At 33.8% G+C, this 13,716-nt stretch overlaps 1 non-coding gene across 1 annotated transcript; it reads right to left on the minus strand.

The window, feature by feature from the left end:
• Window positions 1-1,841: 1,841 nt before the first annotated feature.
• On the minus strand, window positions 1,842-1,948 carry LOC115993413. The gene has a single exon (XR_004092954.1). It is a non-coding gene; the product is annotated as a small nucleolar RNA R71 (small nucleolar RNA).
• Between the last annotated feature and the right edge of the window lie 11,768 nt (window positions 1,949-13,716).

Raw genomic sequence — 13,716 nt, forward strand, 5'->3', positions numbered from 1 at the left:
TTTGTGCAAAGAAGAAAACTAATGGATTTTAATTTTACAAGGGCCATGATCAAGTCAAAGAAGGCCAACCCAATTAAATTTGAGTCCAATTGGAGCAAGGAATCAAAAGAAATTTGCACCAAATCTAAGTCCAATTCGGATTAGGATTCCAGCCTACACACCATTTAGTATTTGGAGCATAACTTTTGGCTTAGATGTCCCATTGAGATGATTGAAGTGGGATGGAAAGTAAACTTAAAGGGCTACAGTTTTGTAGTTTACCAAAAGTCCAAATTCTAAAGTCAAATGGGATGAAAACGTTGGTTAAGTGAAACCTAAAAACCTGGGATTTTCTCCAAACGGGGTCCACTTGTAATAGGATTCCTTGACCTATTTAAAGGCTCTTTAGGGAAATATTCAGGGGAGAGATGCCGTAGAATTTAATTTAGGTTTTCTTAAAGTTTCTTTACAATTTTTAGAGTTTTATTTGTGTTATGCCTTGCTAGAAGCCTTGCTAAGTCAAGGGGTGAAACCTAACCGTTTATTGGTATGTTTTTAGCAATTATTTTATGGTTTTAATGCTTATGTTATTATGTGTTTGATTGATTTACTCATCTAGAAAAGTGTTAGTTTTGTATAATTCTTTGATTTATCATAGACTCTAGGCACGTTAAATGCATAATATACCCTACGAACTAATTCACTAGTTTTGTTTTGCCTAAAATCAACCAATTTCATGAAACTACCTTAGATAGTTAATTCTTGAGCTTTTATTGTTAAATCATCCGACTAAGATCATCCTTCATATGAATATTAGTTGAGTTATAAAATAAATATTGTTAAGACTACCAATAGATGTGTTGTGTGTGGATCCCTAAACCTTAGCGCTTTATTATATTGTTATTTTCTGTCAATTTAAATTAACTTTACTAAACCATCAAAATTCTCTTCAATTAAATTTTATTATTTTAGTTTTATTCTCTTGTGGTTTGCCAATCAATTCCCTTTTCCCTGTGAATTCAACCTTGGACTTATCGAGTTATTACTTTGTAACAATCTTGCACTTTAGAGCATTATTTAAGTCGCAGCAAGTTTTTGGCACCGTTGTCGAGGATGAGGTGATTACAGAAGCATTCCACTTTGTTTGGAGAGGTTTTTAGCATTAAATTTCTTCACATATTTGGTAATATCTCTCCAACTCTTTTCTTTTTAACTAGTTTAATTTTCCTTTAGAGTTTTTCTTTTTACTTTTACTTCTTTTTATTGTTAAAGGTAATTGTTTTGTTTTGTTTTGTTTTTGTTTTTCTTTCTTGCATTACTATTGCATGCGTGTTTGGTGTCGTGATAGTGATACTCGCTTGGTTAGAATTGAGTCTAATAATTGTTTTCACAATTTTATCTAATCTTTCACACATTCTCACACACTTGATATCATGGCGGACTTGGAGGGTAATCATGGTGATGAGAATAATTTAAATAATGAAAACTTCCATGCTCACCAACCCATTAGAACTCTCAGGGATTATTTGCAACCTACTAGGAGTAGTGCACCATCATGCATCGTTTTTCCAACTAATGCAAATAATTTTAATTTTAAGCTTGGTATGATTTCATTACTTCCTAAATTTTAAGGCTTAGATTCTGAAAATCCTTACCTACACTTTAAGGAATTTGAGGAGGCATGTTCTACCTTCCATGGCCAATCATGTAATGAAGAGACCATTAGGTTGAAGTTGTTCCCTTTTTCTCTTAAAGACAAGGCAAAAACTTGGCTTAATTCTTTGAGACCCAAGTCAATTGGTATTTGTCATGAGATGCAAACTGAGTTTTTAAAGAAATTTTTTCCAATTCATAGGATTAATGCCCTTAAAAGACAAATAATGAATTTTTCACAAAAAGATAATTAGATATTTTATCAATGTTGGGAAAGATTTAAAGATTTGCTTAATGCTTGTCCACATCATGGCTATTAAACTTGGCAGATTATTAGTTATTTCTATGAAAGTTTAACTCCAAAGATGCATCAATTTGTAGAGATGATGTGTGCAATGGAGAGTTTTTGAATAAAGATCCTGATGAGGCTTTTGATTATTTTGATTTCTTAGCTGAGAGTGCCCAATCTTGAGGTACTATTGATACCTTAGATAGGTCTAGAGCATCCACCAACCCCTTTAGGGGTGGTAAGTACAAACTTAGGGAAGATGATGACCTTAGTGCTAGGGTGGCTAGTATAACTAGGAATCTTGAAGCCATGGAATTAAGGAAAGTCAATGGAGTCAATATTGTGCCTAAAATGGATGAGGTTTGTATAATTTGTGAGACCATGGAACGCCCTACAAATGAACGTCCTACAATTTCAGCTTTTAAAGAGGTGTTGCATGATCAAGAAAATGCAATGAACATGGTGAAAAAATCATACCCTTCCCCCTATTTATAGACATACAATTTAGAATGGAGGAATCACCTAAATTTTAGTTGGAGGAATAATAATGTGGTTGCACCTCCTACACATGGTTCTATAAATTTTGTTTCCTATAATCCCCCTCCAAAGAAGAGTCTTGAGGACACTTTGCAACAATTCATACAGACCTAATCCACCATTAATAATCAGAACTCACAAGCCATAAATGACATTAGGAGCACTCTCACTAAATTGACGACATCCATGAGCACAATATAAAAGGGCAAGTTTCCATCTCAACCACAACCAAACCCCCAAGGTCAATTTTGTGTTGATGATTGTAGTTCCTTTGAAAATAAAGTGAGTCAAGTTAAATCTGTAACTACTCTTTGTAGTGGAAAAATCATTGAAAAATATATTCCTAAAAGCAACACACATGATGAATCTTCCAAAATAAAGAGTAGTGTTGACGTCCTTGAGCCTAAATCTAATGAAATTGAAAGATGTCCTATCCCTACTCCCTTTCCCCAAAGGTTGATTCCACCTTAAAAAGTGAATCAAAATTTTAAAATCCTTGAAGTACTTAAGCAAGTTAAAGTGAACATTCCTCTTTTGGATACCATAAAACAAATTTCAACATATGCTAAAATTTTGAAATATTTGTGTACTATTAAGCGTAAGCTTGATGTACATAAGAAAGCATTTTTGACTGAACAAATTAGTGTAATCATTCAAAACAATAGACCTCCTAAGTTCAAAGATCTAGGTTGTCCCACTATTTCATGTGTAATTGGTAATTCAAAAATAGAGAAAGCTTTGCTTGATCTTGGGGCAAGTGTGAATCTTTTGCCATATTCAGTGTATGAGCAATTAGGTCTAGGCGAGTTATAACCCACTTCCATAATTTTACAACTTGTTGATCGATCTATGATTGTGCCAAAGGAAGTTGTTGAGGATGTTTTGGTTCAAGTGGACAAATTTTATTTTCCTGTTGACTTTATTATTTTGGACATGCATCTTGTTTCTAATGCTAATTCTCAAATATCTGTGATTTTAGGATGCCCATTTCTTGCAACTTCTAATGCATTGATAAATTGTAGAATTGGAGTCTTAAAATTATCTTTTGGGAATATGACCCTTGACTTTAATATTTTTTATACTTGTAAGCAACCTAGGGATGAAGAGGATATGCATGAAGTTGAATTAATTGAAACACTTGTTCAAGAACAATTCAACAAAACATGTTTTTTCAAATCCATTATGTAAGGTTGAATTTAATCAACCATTTTATTGGCTTTATTCCGTGCCAAATTTGCTTGTATTTCAGCATTTAGTAACCCTGTATTTAGGTGGGTTTGTTGTAAGGGTAGTGAGTGAGATAGAGTGTTGATTTCTCAAGAGTGTGCAAGAAAACAGAGACTCGCGGCTTGTTCTCACGGGTGGCTTGCGGCTTCAAGCCGCCAGACGCAGCACACGTGCCAAGCATGCCAGAAGGTGAACAGTCATGCTAGCTGGAGTACTACAGGACAAAACAGGACAACTGGCCATACGGTTATCTCGTGACTGGATCTCGCGACTCAGTCAAGTCGCGAGCCACCCCTGTTTTGTAAATCCTGACGTTTCACATTCCTCTCTTACTCTAGTATAAATACCCCTTTTACCCACAAATGAAAGAGAGTTTTCAGAGAGAATTTTAAGAGAGAAACCCTAAAGAAAAACAAGATTGATTCACCCACAATCTATACATTAGAGTCTCTTCAAATTCCTCAACTCTCTTCCTCTCCATTGTCAAATCCTTAAGAGACATTTTACCAAACCTTGTTCTCACCATATTCATCACTGTGAGAGGGTTGTTTGGATTTCTGGGAAGCAGTTAGGAAGGAACCAATCTACATTGGTTGATGCTACGGTCTAGTAGCGGAATCCGGGAAGTTAGAAAAGAAAAAGGTTCGGCGCAACCTCATTAGAGCAAGAAGCTTGGAGGGCTTAGGTGCACTGGGTAGATTAGGCTTGGAGGGGCTATTGCTATCCATGTATCCCAACTATATTTTCTAGTGGATTGTTTACCGCTTGGAGGGCGGCGGAGAGGTTTTACGCCGAGGGCTTCGGTTTCCTCTTCGATAACACATCGCATGTTGTCTTTGTGTTTGCATCTTCCTTCCCTTTTATCTTTGCCTTTTATTATCTATTGTGGGTTGTGATTTTAATTTGGCTTAGATAGTTTTTCCAATTCCATATTATAGCTTATGTTAATTTTCCGCACACTAGTTGTTTGACATAATGCTTGAATTGGTTAAGTTGTAATTTGGGGGTCTAAACGTTCAAGGGTGTTTATACACATATTTGAACTTTCACATTAGAAGCTTGTCTAGTCAATTCATGTGATTTTAATTTGGATGAGAATTCCGACATTGCCTACATTCATTGTCTTTTGGAATCTGCACAGGAATTGGAAGCAAGCAATTGGAAATTTAAATATGAGGATTTGCCACCTCGTGAGATAAAGTTGTTGCCATCTAGTGAGCAAGTACCAAAATTGGAGTTAAAGCCCTTGCTTGTTGAGCTCAAGTATTCTTTTCTAGGAATCGATGAGACTTTTCCTGTGGTAATATCTTCTGAACTTGATTCTTTGCAAGAAGGTAAGTTATTAAATGGTTTGAGAAGACATAAGAGTGCCATAGGATGGAACATAGCTAACATTAAAGGAATTAGCCCATTGGTTTGGACTCACAGGCATAGTTGTTAGTATCGTACGATACGCGATACATATCGTATCATGTGTAAAAAGTTCCGTATCATATCAGAGTATCGTAAGTGCTCATGAATTATACAATACAGTGTGTGTATAGTATGAATCGTATCGTATTGTAAAATCATACGTATCGTACGATACATAGACAAATGCTTTAAAATGAGATTTTTTGTTAAAATTTGTGCTTTTATTTGAATCTAACAAGTTGTTAGACTTGTTTTAAACAAAAAAATATTAGGTTACTTAATTTAACCTAATAAAATAACATATTCATAAGTTTATTTTCCTCTCTTTCTTCTACAAAATTTGGACTACACAATACACACTTACACATCACTTTAATATTTATAGATTTATTTTCTATACTATGAATAAGATATTAATTGAAAATATAATTTTTTTTTTTTTTCATTATTGTTATAAGTCTAAGAAACTAGAATGCCAACAAGATTTTTTTTTTTAATTATTAAAAAAAAGAACAAGAAGAGATAGTAAATGTTAAAGGTGATGAAGAAAATTTTAATGAAAAAATAAATTTGCAAAATAATAAATGTGATGATAGCATTGACTTAGATGTGGTTGATTAGCCAATATGATGATTATAAGAAAAGTAAATTAATTTTTGGGTCATTTGTAATATATTATCAATTTTGAATTTAAGCAATTTGAATGTATATGTTATAAACACGTGCTAGTTTGATTTATTTAGTTAGCTTGTTAAATATTATTACATAAGTGATGAATAAATTAGTCATTAACTAAGTATATTCAAAATTTATAATAAATATACCATTTATATATGTATATCTATAATTTTTTTATAAATTTTATTAAGTGTTTGTATATTTTACGATACACGATACGATACGATACGATATATGACACGGAAAAATAAAAACTCAATTCACGATACGATTCATGTTTTGACAACTATGCTTATAGGATTTATTTAGAAGACAATGCTAAACCATCTAGGGAGACGCAACATAGGTTGAACCCTACAATGAAAGAGATAGTTAGTATTGAAGTGCTTAAAGTGTTAAATGTGGGTATCATATACCCCATCACAGATAGTAAATGGGTAAGTCCTACTTAAGTGGTGCCTAAGAAATTTGGAATAACTGTGGTAAAAAATGAGAATAATGAGTTAATTCCAACTCGTGTCACCGCAGGTTGGTGCATGTGTATTGATTATAGAAAATTGAATGCAGTCATTAGGAAAGATCACTTCCCTTTACCTTTCTTGGATCAAGTTTTAGACAGAGTAGCGGGTCATGAGTACTATTACTTTTTAGATGGGTATTCTGGGTACTATCAAATTGAAATTGCACTTGAAGATCAAGAGAAAGCCACATTTAATTGTCCTTTTGGTACTTTTGCATCTAGGAGGATGCCATTTGGTTTATGTAATGCACCTACCACTTTTCAAAGATGCATGCTAAGTATTTTTAGTGACATGGTAGAGCATTATTTAGAGGTTTTCATGGATGATTTTCATGTGTTTGGTAACTCCTTTGATGAATGTCTTTCTAATTTGCAAAAAGTCTTAACTAGGTGTGAAGAAAAGAATTTACAATTAAATTGGGAAAAGTGTCATTTCATGGTCACAAAAAGGGATTGCATTAGGCCACATTGTTTATTTAAAATTCATAGAGGGTTATTTTCTTTAGATCTCATTTTTCATTTGGAAGAACATAACTTTGTTGTTGCTTAGTCTCATTATTCTTTGATTTGGTCGAATGCTAAGAATTCATCAATTTTATGCCACACTTGAATACGTTAAAGTCATGGATTTTGAAGAACTATCCCAATCCTTAAGAGATGATTTTAGGCCATCTTTGTTAATTTTGAGCCTTTATTATTTTCTTCTTCATACATTACCGGAAGTCACCCATTTGAGCCTATTATTTTAGCCATTCTTTCTCAAACCCTTTCCTAAAGTGTTCCAAGAATGAATGCAATCAAATTGTCTTATTGCGGTAAATTTGTGGTGAAATAACTGGAAGAAAAGGAGGACTCACTTAAAAAAATATATATATAAAAAAAAAAAGTCATAAACAGAAAAGGAAAAATGTTGAAAAAAAAGGAATCTGAAAGGGGAAGAAATAGGGAATGAATTTGTTGATGAAATTTTGAAGAAAAAAGAAAGAAAGTGAAATTGCAAAATTCAAGAAACATGATAGGATAAATCAATTGTCATATACTCAAAAGAAGTTGTCTCTCTAATTATTCTTGGGAACACTTTTATTTTTAATAATCTTTGTTCTAAATTCCTCCTCTTTACCCTACATTACATCCCAATGAAAGTCCTATTTGATCTTAAGGAAGGTATGGTTTGGATCTTGACATGACTAATCAATATGTGAGGTGTAATATTCTTAGTGTTTGGCATCCTTTCATGAGACTATAAATGTCCTTTATTTTGCTTCACCATTCTTCATCTTATTTATATGTGAGATATTAGTCTTTGTTTTACATTATTATGCTCGCATATGTTTGAGAGTGTTACACCCTTTTTGGAGTGATTTTATTTGTTGAGTGTTAACAACTTGGAGATTTGAGTTGAAGCATAACTTTGGATAGAAATTCAAGACATATCTTATCTTAAGACTAAGGTTATGTTTGTGTTGGCTAAACTATTCACACACTGAGTATTGATGGCATGTGGAATATCTTTGGTGGTTATTAGTGTTTTGACCTTTGATTAACTATTTCTACTAAAGTAATATTTTTTTGTTATTTTGTGTCTTTGTCTCGAGTCGATTAAATTGCTAGGGACTAGCAATGAGCTAATTGGGGAGTGTGATAATAGCTTAATTTTGCATATTTATATCATGATTAGAAAGAATTATCATTTTTATTTTGAGTTAATTTATGCATTTTATAGTTGGTTTTGGAATAACACTGAATAATCAATTTTATGCTTAATTAAATTTTAATGCGTGAATTTGTCTTTTGTAGGATAATGAAATTAAATGAGTGGTGAAAGTTCAAAAACGTGTACAAAAACACCTTTGAACGTTTAGACCCCCAAATAACAACTTAATCAATTCAAGCAATATGTCAAACATCTAGTGTGCGGAAACTTAACATATGCTATCAAACGAAATTGATTAAATACTATCTAAGCCATAACAGATAAATATCCACAGCAGATAAATATAAAGGCAAAGATAGAGAGGAAGGAAGATGCAAACACAAAGACAACACGCGATGTGTTATCGAAGAGGAAACCGAAGCCCTCGGCGAAAAACCTCTCCGCCGCCCTCCAAGCGGTAATCAATCCACTAGAAAATATAGTTGGGATACAAGGACAGCAATAGACCCTCCAAGCCTAATCTACCCAGTGCACCTAAGCCCTCCAAGCTTCTTGCTCCAACGAGGTTACGCCGAACCTTTTTCTTTTCTAGCTTCCCGGATTCCGCTACTAGACCGTAGCATCAACCAATGAAGATTGGTTCCTTCCTAACTGCTTCCCAGAAATCCAAACAGCAGTCTCACAATGATGATGATGGTGAGAACCTGGTTTGGTATAAAGCCTCTCAAGGATTTGACAATGGAGAGGAAGAGAGTTGAGGAATTTGAAGAGATTCTAAGGTAGAGATTGTGGGTGAAACAATCTGGTTTTTCTTTAGGGTTTCTCTCTCAAAATTCTCTCTGGAAGCTCTCTTTCAATCGTGGGTAATAGGGGTATTTATACTGGAGTGGAGAGGAATGTGAAACGTCAGAATTCTACAAAACAGGGGTGGCTCGCGGCTTGACTAAGTCGCGAGATCCAGTCGCGAGATAACCGTATGGCCAGTTGTCCTGTTTTGTCCTGTAGTGCTCCAGCTAGCAGACTGTTCACCTTCCAGCATGCTTGGCACGTGAGGTTGCTTCTGGCGGCTTGAAGCCGCGAGTCACCCGCGAGACCCAGCCGCGACACTCTGTTTTCTTGCACACTCTTGAGCAAACTTCACTCTATCTCACTCACTACCCTTACATCAAACCCACCTAAATACAGGGTTACTAAATGCTGAATTACAAGCAAATTTGGCACGGAATAAAACCAATAAGATGGTTGAATAAATTCAACCTTACAAGTGGATTTGTGCAAAGAAGAAATCTAAGGGAATTTACTTTTAAAAGGGCCATGATGAAGTCAAAGAAGGCCAACCCAATTAAATTCGAGTCCAATTGGAGCAAGGAATCAAAGGAAATTTGCACCAAATCCAAGTCCAATTCGGATTAGGATTCTAGCCTGCACATCAATTAGTATTTGGAGCATACCTTTCAGTTTAGATTTCCAATCGAGATGATTCAAGTTAGAATGGAAAGTTAACTTAAAGGGATACAACTTTGTAATTTACCAAAAGTCCTAATTCTGAAGTTAAATGGGCTGAAAATGTCGGTTAAGTGAAGCCTAAAAGCTTGGGATTTTTTACAAATGGGAATTCAAAATGTAATAGGATTCCTTGACCTATTTATAGGCTCTTTAGGGCAAAATTTAGGGGAGAGCAGACATAGAACTTAATTTAGGTTTTCTTAAAGTTTCTTTATAGCTTTTGGAGTTTTATTTGTGTTATGGCTTGCTAGAAACCTTGCTAAGGTAAGGGGTGAAATCCAATTGTTTATTGGTATGTTCTTAACAATTATTTTATGGTTTTAATGCTTATGTTATTATGTTTTTGATTGATTTACTCATCTAGAAAAGTGTTTAGTTCTGTATAATTCTTTGATTTATCGTAGACTCCGGGCATGTTAAATGCTTAATATTCCCTGTGAACTCATTCACTAGTTTTGTTTTGCCTAAAATCAACCAATTTCATGAAACTACCTTAGACAATTAATTCTTGAGTTTTTATTGTTAAATCATCCGACTAAGATCATCCTTCATATTAATTTTAGTTTAGTTATAAAATAAATATTGTTAAGATTACCAATAGATGTGTTGTGTGTGGATCCTTAAAACTTAGTGCCTTAATATATTGTTATTTTATCTCAATTTAAATTAACTTTACTAAACCATAAAAAAAAATCTCTTCAATTAAACTTTATTATTTTAGTTTTATTCTCTTGTGGTTTGCTAAGCAATTCCCTTTTTCATGTGAATTTGACCTCGGACTTACAAAGTTATTACGACAATCCTGCACTTGGGAGCATTATTTAAGTTGCAGCATATGTAAAATTGTTTACATATACAACCCCAAATAATACTTGGTTTTTGTGGTTTGGAGTTGTAAAATAGTTTTTTTTTTTTTTGGAGTTTTCGCAACTCCAATTCTAATGCTCTTAGCATTTGAGTTTGTAAAAAAATATCTATTTTATCTACATAACACATCCTTCTACAATTCACACATATCCCATTTCTTACTTTCACATCACATTCAAACCTATTAATTTATTTATTCATTTCTCTCTCTCTTTCGCTCTCTATCTTAGCTAACACTATTTGATAGTAATTTTACTCTTCTTCACAACAAACCTAGTAGATTGTAACAAAACCCATCAAACCCACCATCAGAATAACCACCGTGACCCAAACCTAGGAGCAAATTACAAACCACCATGACCCAGCCACAACCAGGACCCATGACCTCCACCATAAATGCCACCTCGACCTAAGACCCACAGCCTCCACCACAATGATGAATCTCCACGCAGATTTGAGAGAGTGAGAGAGAGGAATGAGAGATAGATTAAGTGCCAAAGAAAGAGAGAGAGATGAAGACACAGAGAGGAGAGAGAAACCAAGAAAGAGAGAAGAGAGGGAGGCTAAGATGAGAGAGAGAGAAGATTGTCAGGGAGAGAGAGTCTAGTTTATGATTGAAAATGAATCTTGTCAAATATACAAATACAACACAATCATTTTTAGTTATGAATATTGTCAAAACTAGATTTTATAACAAAATGAAAGATAATTTTCTAATAGATTCTTTAATTTTGTACACTGAAAATAAAATTTCTTTGATATTTAATACAACACAATCATAGTTGTTTTTCCATAATTTAAAATTGTGTCAAGATCCATTTTAATAGATCATAAATGATTGAATTAGAAATGTATTATGAAATAGGGATGGCAATGTGGTGGGGTGGAGTCGAAGAATGTGGTTTTCACCCCGCCGTGCTTGGTTTTGTCTTACCTTGTCTCTGCTCCACATGGTGGGGCAAACTACCTTATCCCATCCTCATTCTTTGGGAATTCATAGGGCTTTGCCCCTCCCCACAAAATTTGATTTTGTGTTAATATGTCACACCTCGCCCCACACCTACTACAATTTGTTTTTTTGTTTTTTTTTTTAATTTTTTTTTTATAAAACTTGTTTCATTAATTTAAATATACTTGAAATTACAATTAAGTTTATCACATCAAATTAAACTAATTTTTATTAAAATCTGAATAATATTATCAAAAGTTTTTAACAAGACAAAATTACAATAAAACTATAAAAAAAAATCTTAATAATACAAACAAAGTCTTTAACACTGATAGGACAAGAATGTATTGACCCATTGTGATGAATTAACCAATTAATTAGCCAAGTTAATTAATTAATTCAATTAGCATGCAATATGCGTGGCAGCACAAACAAATCACCAACTAAGTTAATATCCAGTGGAAAATAAAGTTGATACGGTGATTTGTTTACGAATGGGGAAAACCACAAAGGCAAAAACCCCACTAGGTGATTTTAAGGTCACCACTCCCGAGAATCTACTATTATCACAACAAGCGGTTACAAGTAAAGGAATCCTAGTACCTTATACCAACCTACAGTTGAACTCTTATCCCAATACACAATTGAACTTGTTCTGTAGTGACAATCTCTCCTTTTCAATGCACGGCTCCCAGTATGTGACTAACCATCAACTTGAGAAGGATGTTGGCTGCAAAGTTCTTCAGTTCATCAACACGATGAAGATCACGAAACTCCTTGGTTACAAAACCCTACAACGTTCAAATGCAGTAGCTTCTTCAAGAGAAAGATGAACTAGGGCATATGTCTCCAGTCACAATATGCTTGTGAAAAACCTTTGCATCAAGTTGCACTGACTTGGATCAGCTGTGGTGGCCCTTAAAATAATTCTTATATATGTTTAGGGTTGTGAGAAAAGAAAGCCTAAACAAGTATACATGGATATGTGTGAAATCAGATTTGGAAAACTAATTTTTGTAAATCTCGATAGATAGGTTATCTATCGAGCAGTTGCCGAGCATCAGGTTGAAGATCCCTTTTAAACCTCGATAGATGGTATCTATCGAGCTAGCTGTCGAGTTTTAAAATCTAGCACTTCTTCACTTGATTTTTGGACGGATTTGCATGGCTTCAATACTTGGAATTGAACTCTTGTTCCTTGAAGTATTGAACACATCCTAGATCTACCAAATTAAAAGTTAAGTACGTTTTGTCAAAGGATTAGTCAATTCTAAAAGACATATGTTCTTAACATGATTCACATATGTCCTAACAAACACAAATAGAGCAAGGCAGAGCAAGATTAAAAAGTCTAAACCAATCCCTGACCAACTCCAGGGTGTGTGGAAAAATCTTGCCCTACCTCCCCCCCCCCCCCCCTTTTCCCACCACCTTCACGGGAAGGGGAAAACCCATAAAGGGCATAGTAGGGTGGGACGGAGAAAAATTGTCATCCTTAATTAAGAAACATCCCTTTTATATATTTTCTTTTGTTAATATTGAATTTTTGTTTTATTTTTTATATATTAATTTATTTTTTAAATTTTAGTATATTATTTATTCTTAAATATTCAATTTTTTTCATTCTTTGACCCTCAATAAAAAATTAAAAAAAAATTATTGAGTCGGTCCTAGTCTATAAACAACTCATGAATTATGGTATTGTTCCATTTCATGAAATTCTAGGAGAAGTGATAGAAATATAAATAGTACAATTCATGAAAGTATTATGAATATGGCCACAAATTTGGGTAATTACAAAATATCATGTGATTACAATAAATGTGTATTTTTTTAATCTTTTATATAATAATAAGTTTCATTAATTAAAATTAGTGTAAAAATAGAAAAGTGTGCATTTATTGCAGTCCCACAATATTTTATAATTTTCCCACAAAATATTGTGTTATCCAATGTTGTACTATACGTGTACAAGGGCCAAAATGGCCAAATACCACATTTTTTGGAAATTTTTAGCAAAAAAACACTGTTTCGGAAATAAATGGCAAACTACCACTTTTTCTAGAACTCGAGTTTCAGAAACTCGAGTTCCTCATCAGTTCTGCCACCGTGGCACTGTTGAGCTGGAATTTGTGCAATTAAAAAAAATTATGTGGTACTCGAGCTTGGTAAACTCGAGTTTCATGCAACACAATACTTGAGTATACCAGGCTCGAGTACCTTATATAAAAAAAAAAATTATGTTTATGTTTATTTCTATGGTACTCGAGCTTGGTGAGCTCGAGTACCTTGTAAGGAACTCGAGTTTAGTAAACTTGAGTTCCTAATAACCTTTTTTTGGGGGGGGGGGGGTAATCGACAAATAAACATAACATAAAAATAAGTAGCTTTTTTTTATGTTTTTATTTATTAAAATAGAAGCATTGTAAAATATAGAGATTTTA

The sequence above is a fragment of the Quercus lobata genome, chromosome 5 (genome assembly GCF_001633185.2).
Source record: "Quercus lobata isolate SW786 chromosome 5, ValleyOak3.0 Primary Assembly, whole genome shotgun sequence".
Classification (NCBI taxonomy): domain Eukaryota; kingdom Viridiplantae; phylum Streptophyta; class Magnoliopsida; order Fagales; family Fagaceae; genus Quercus; species Quercus lobata.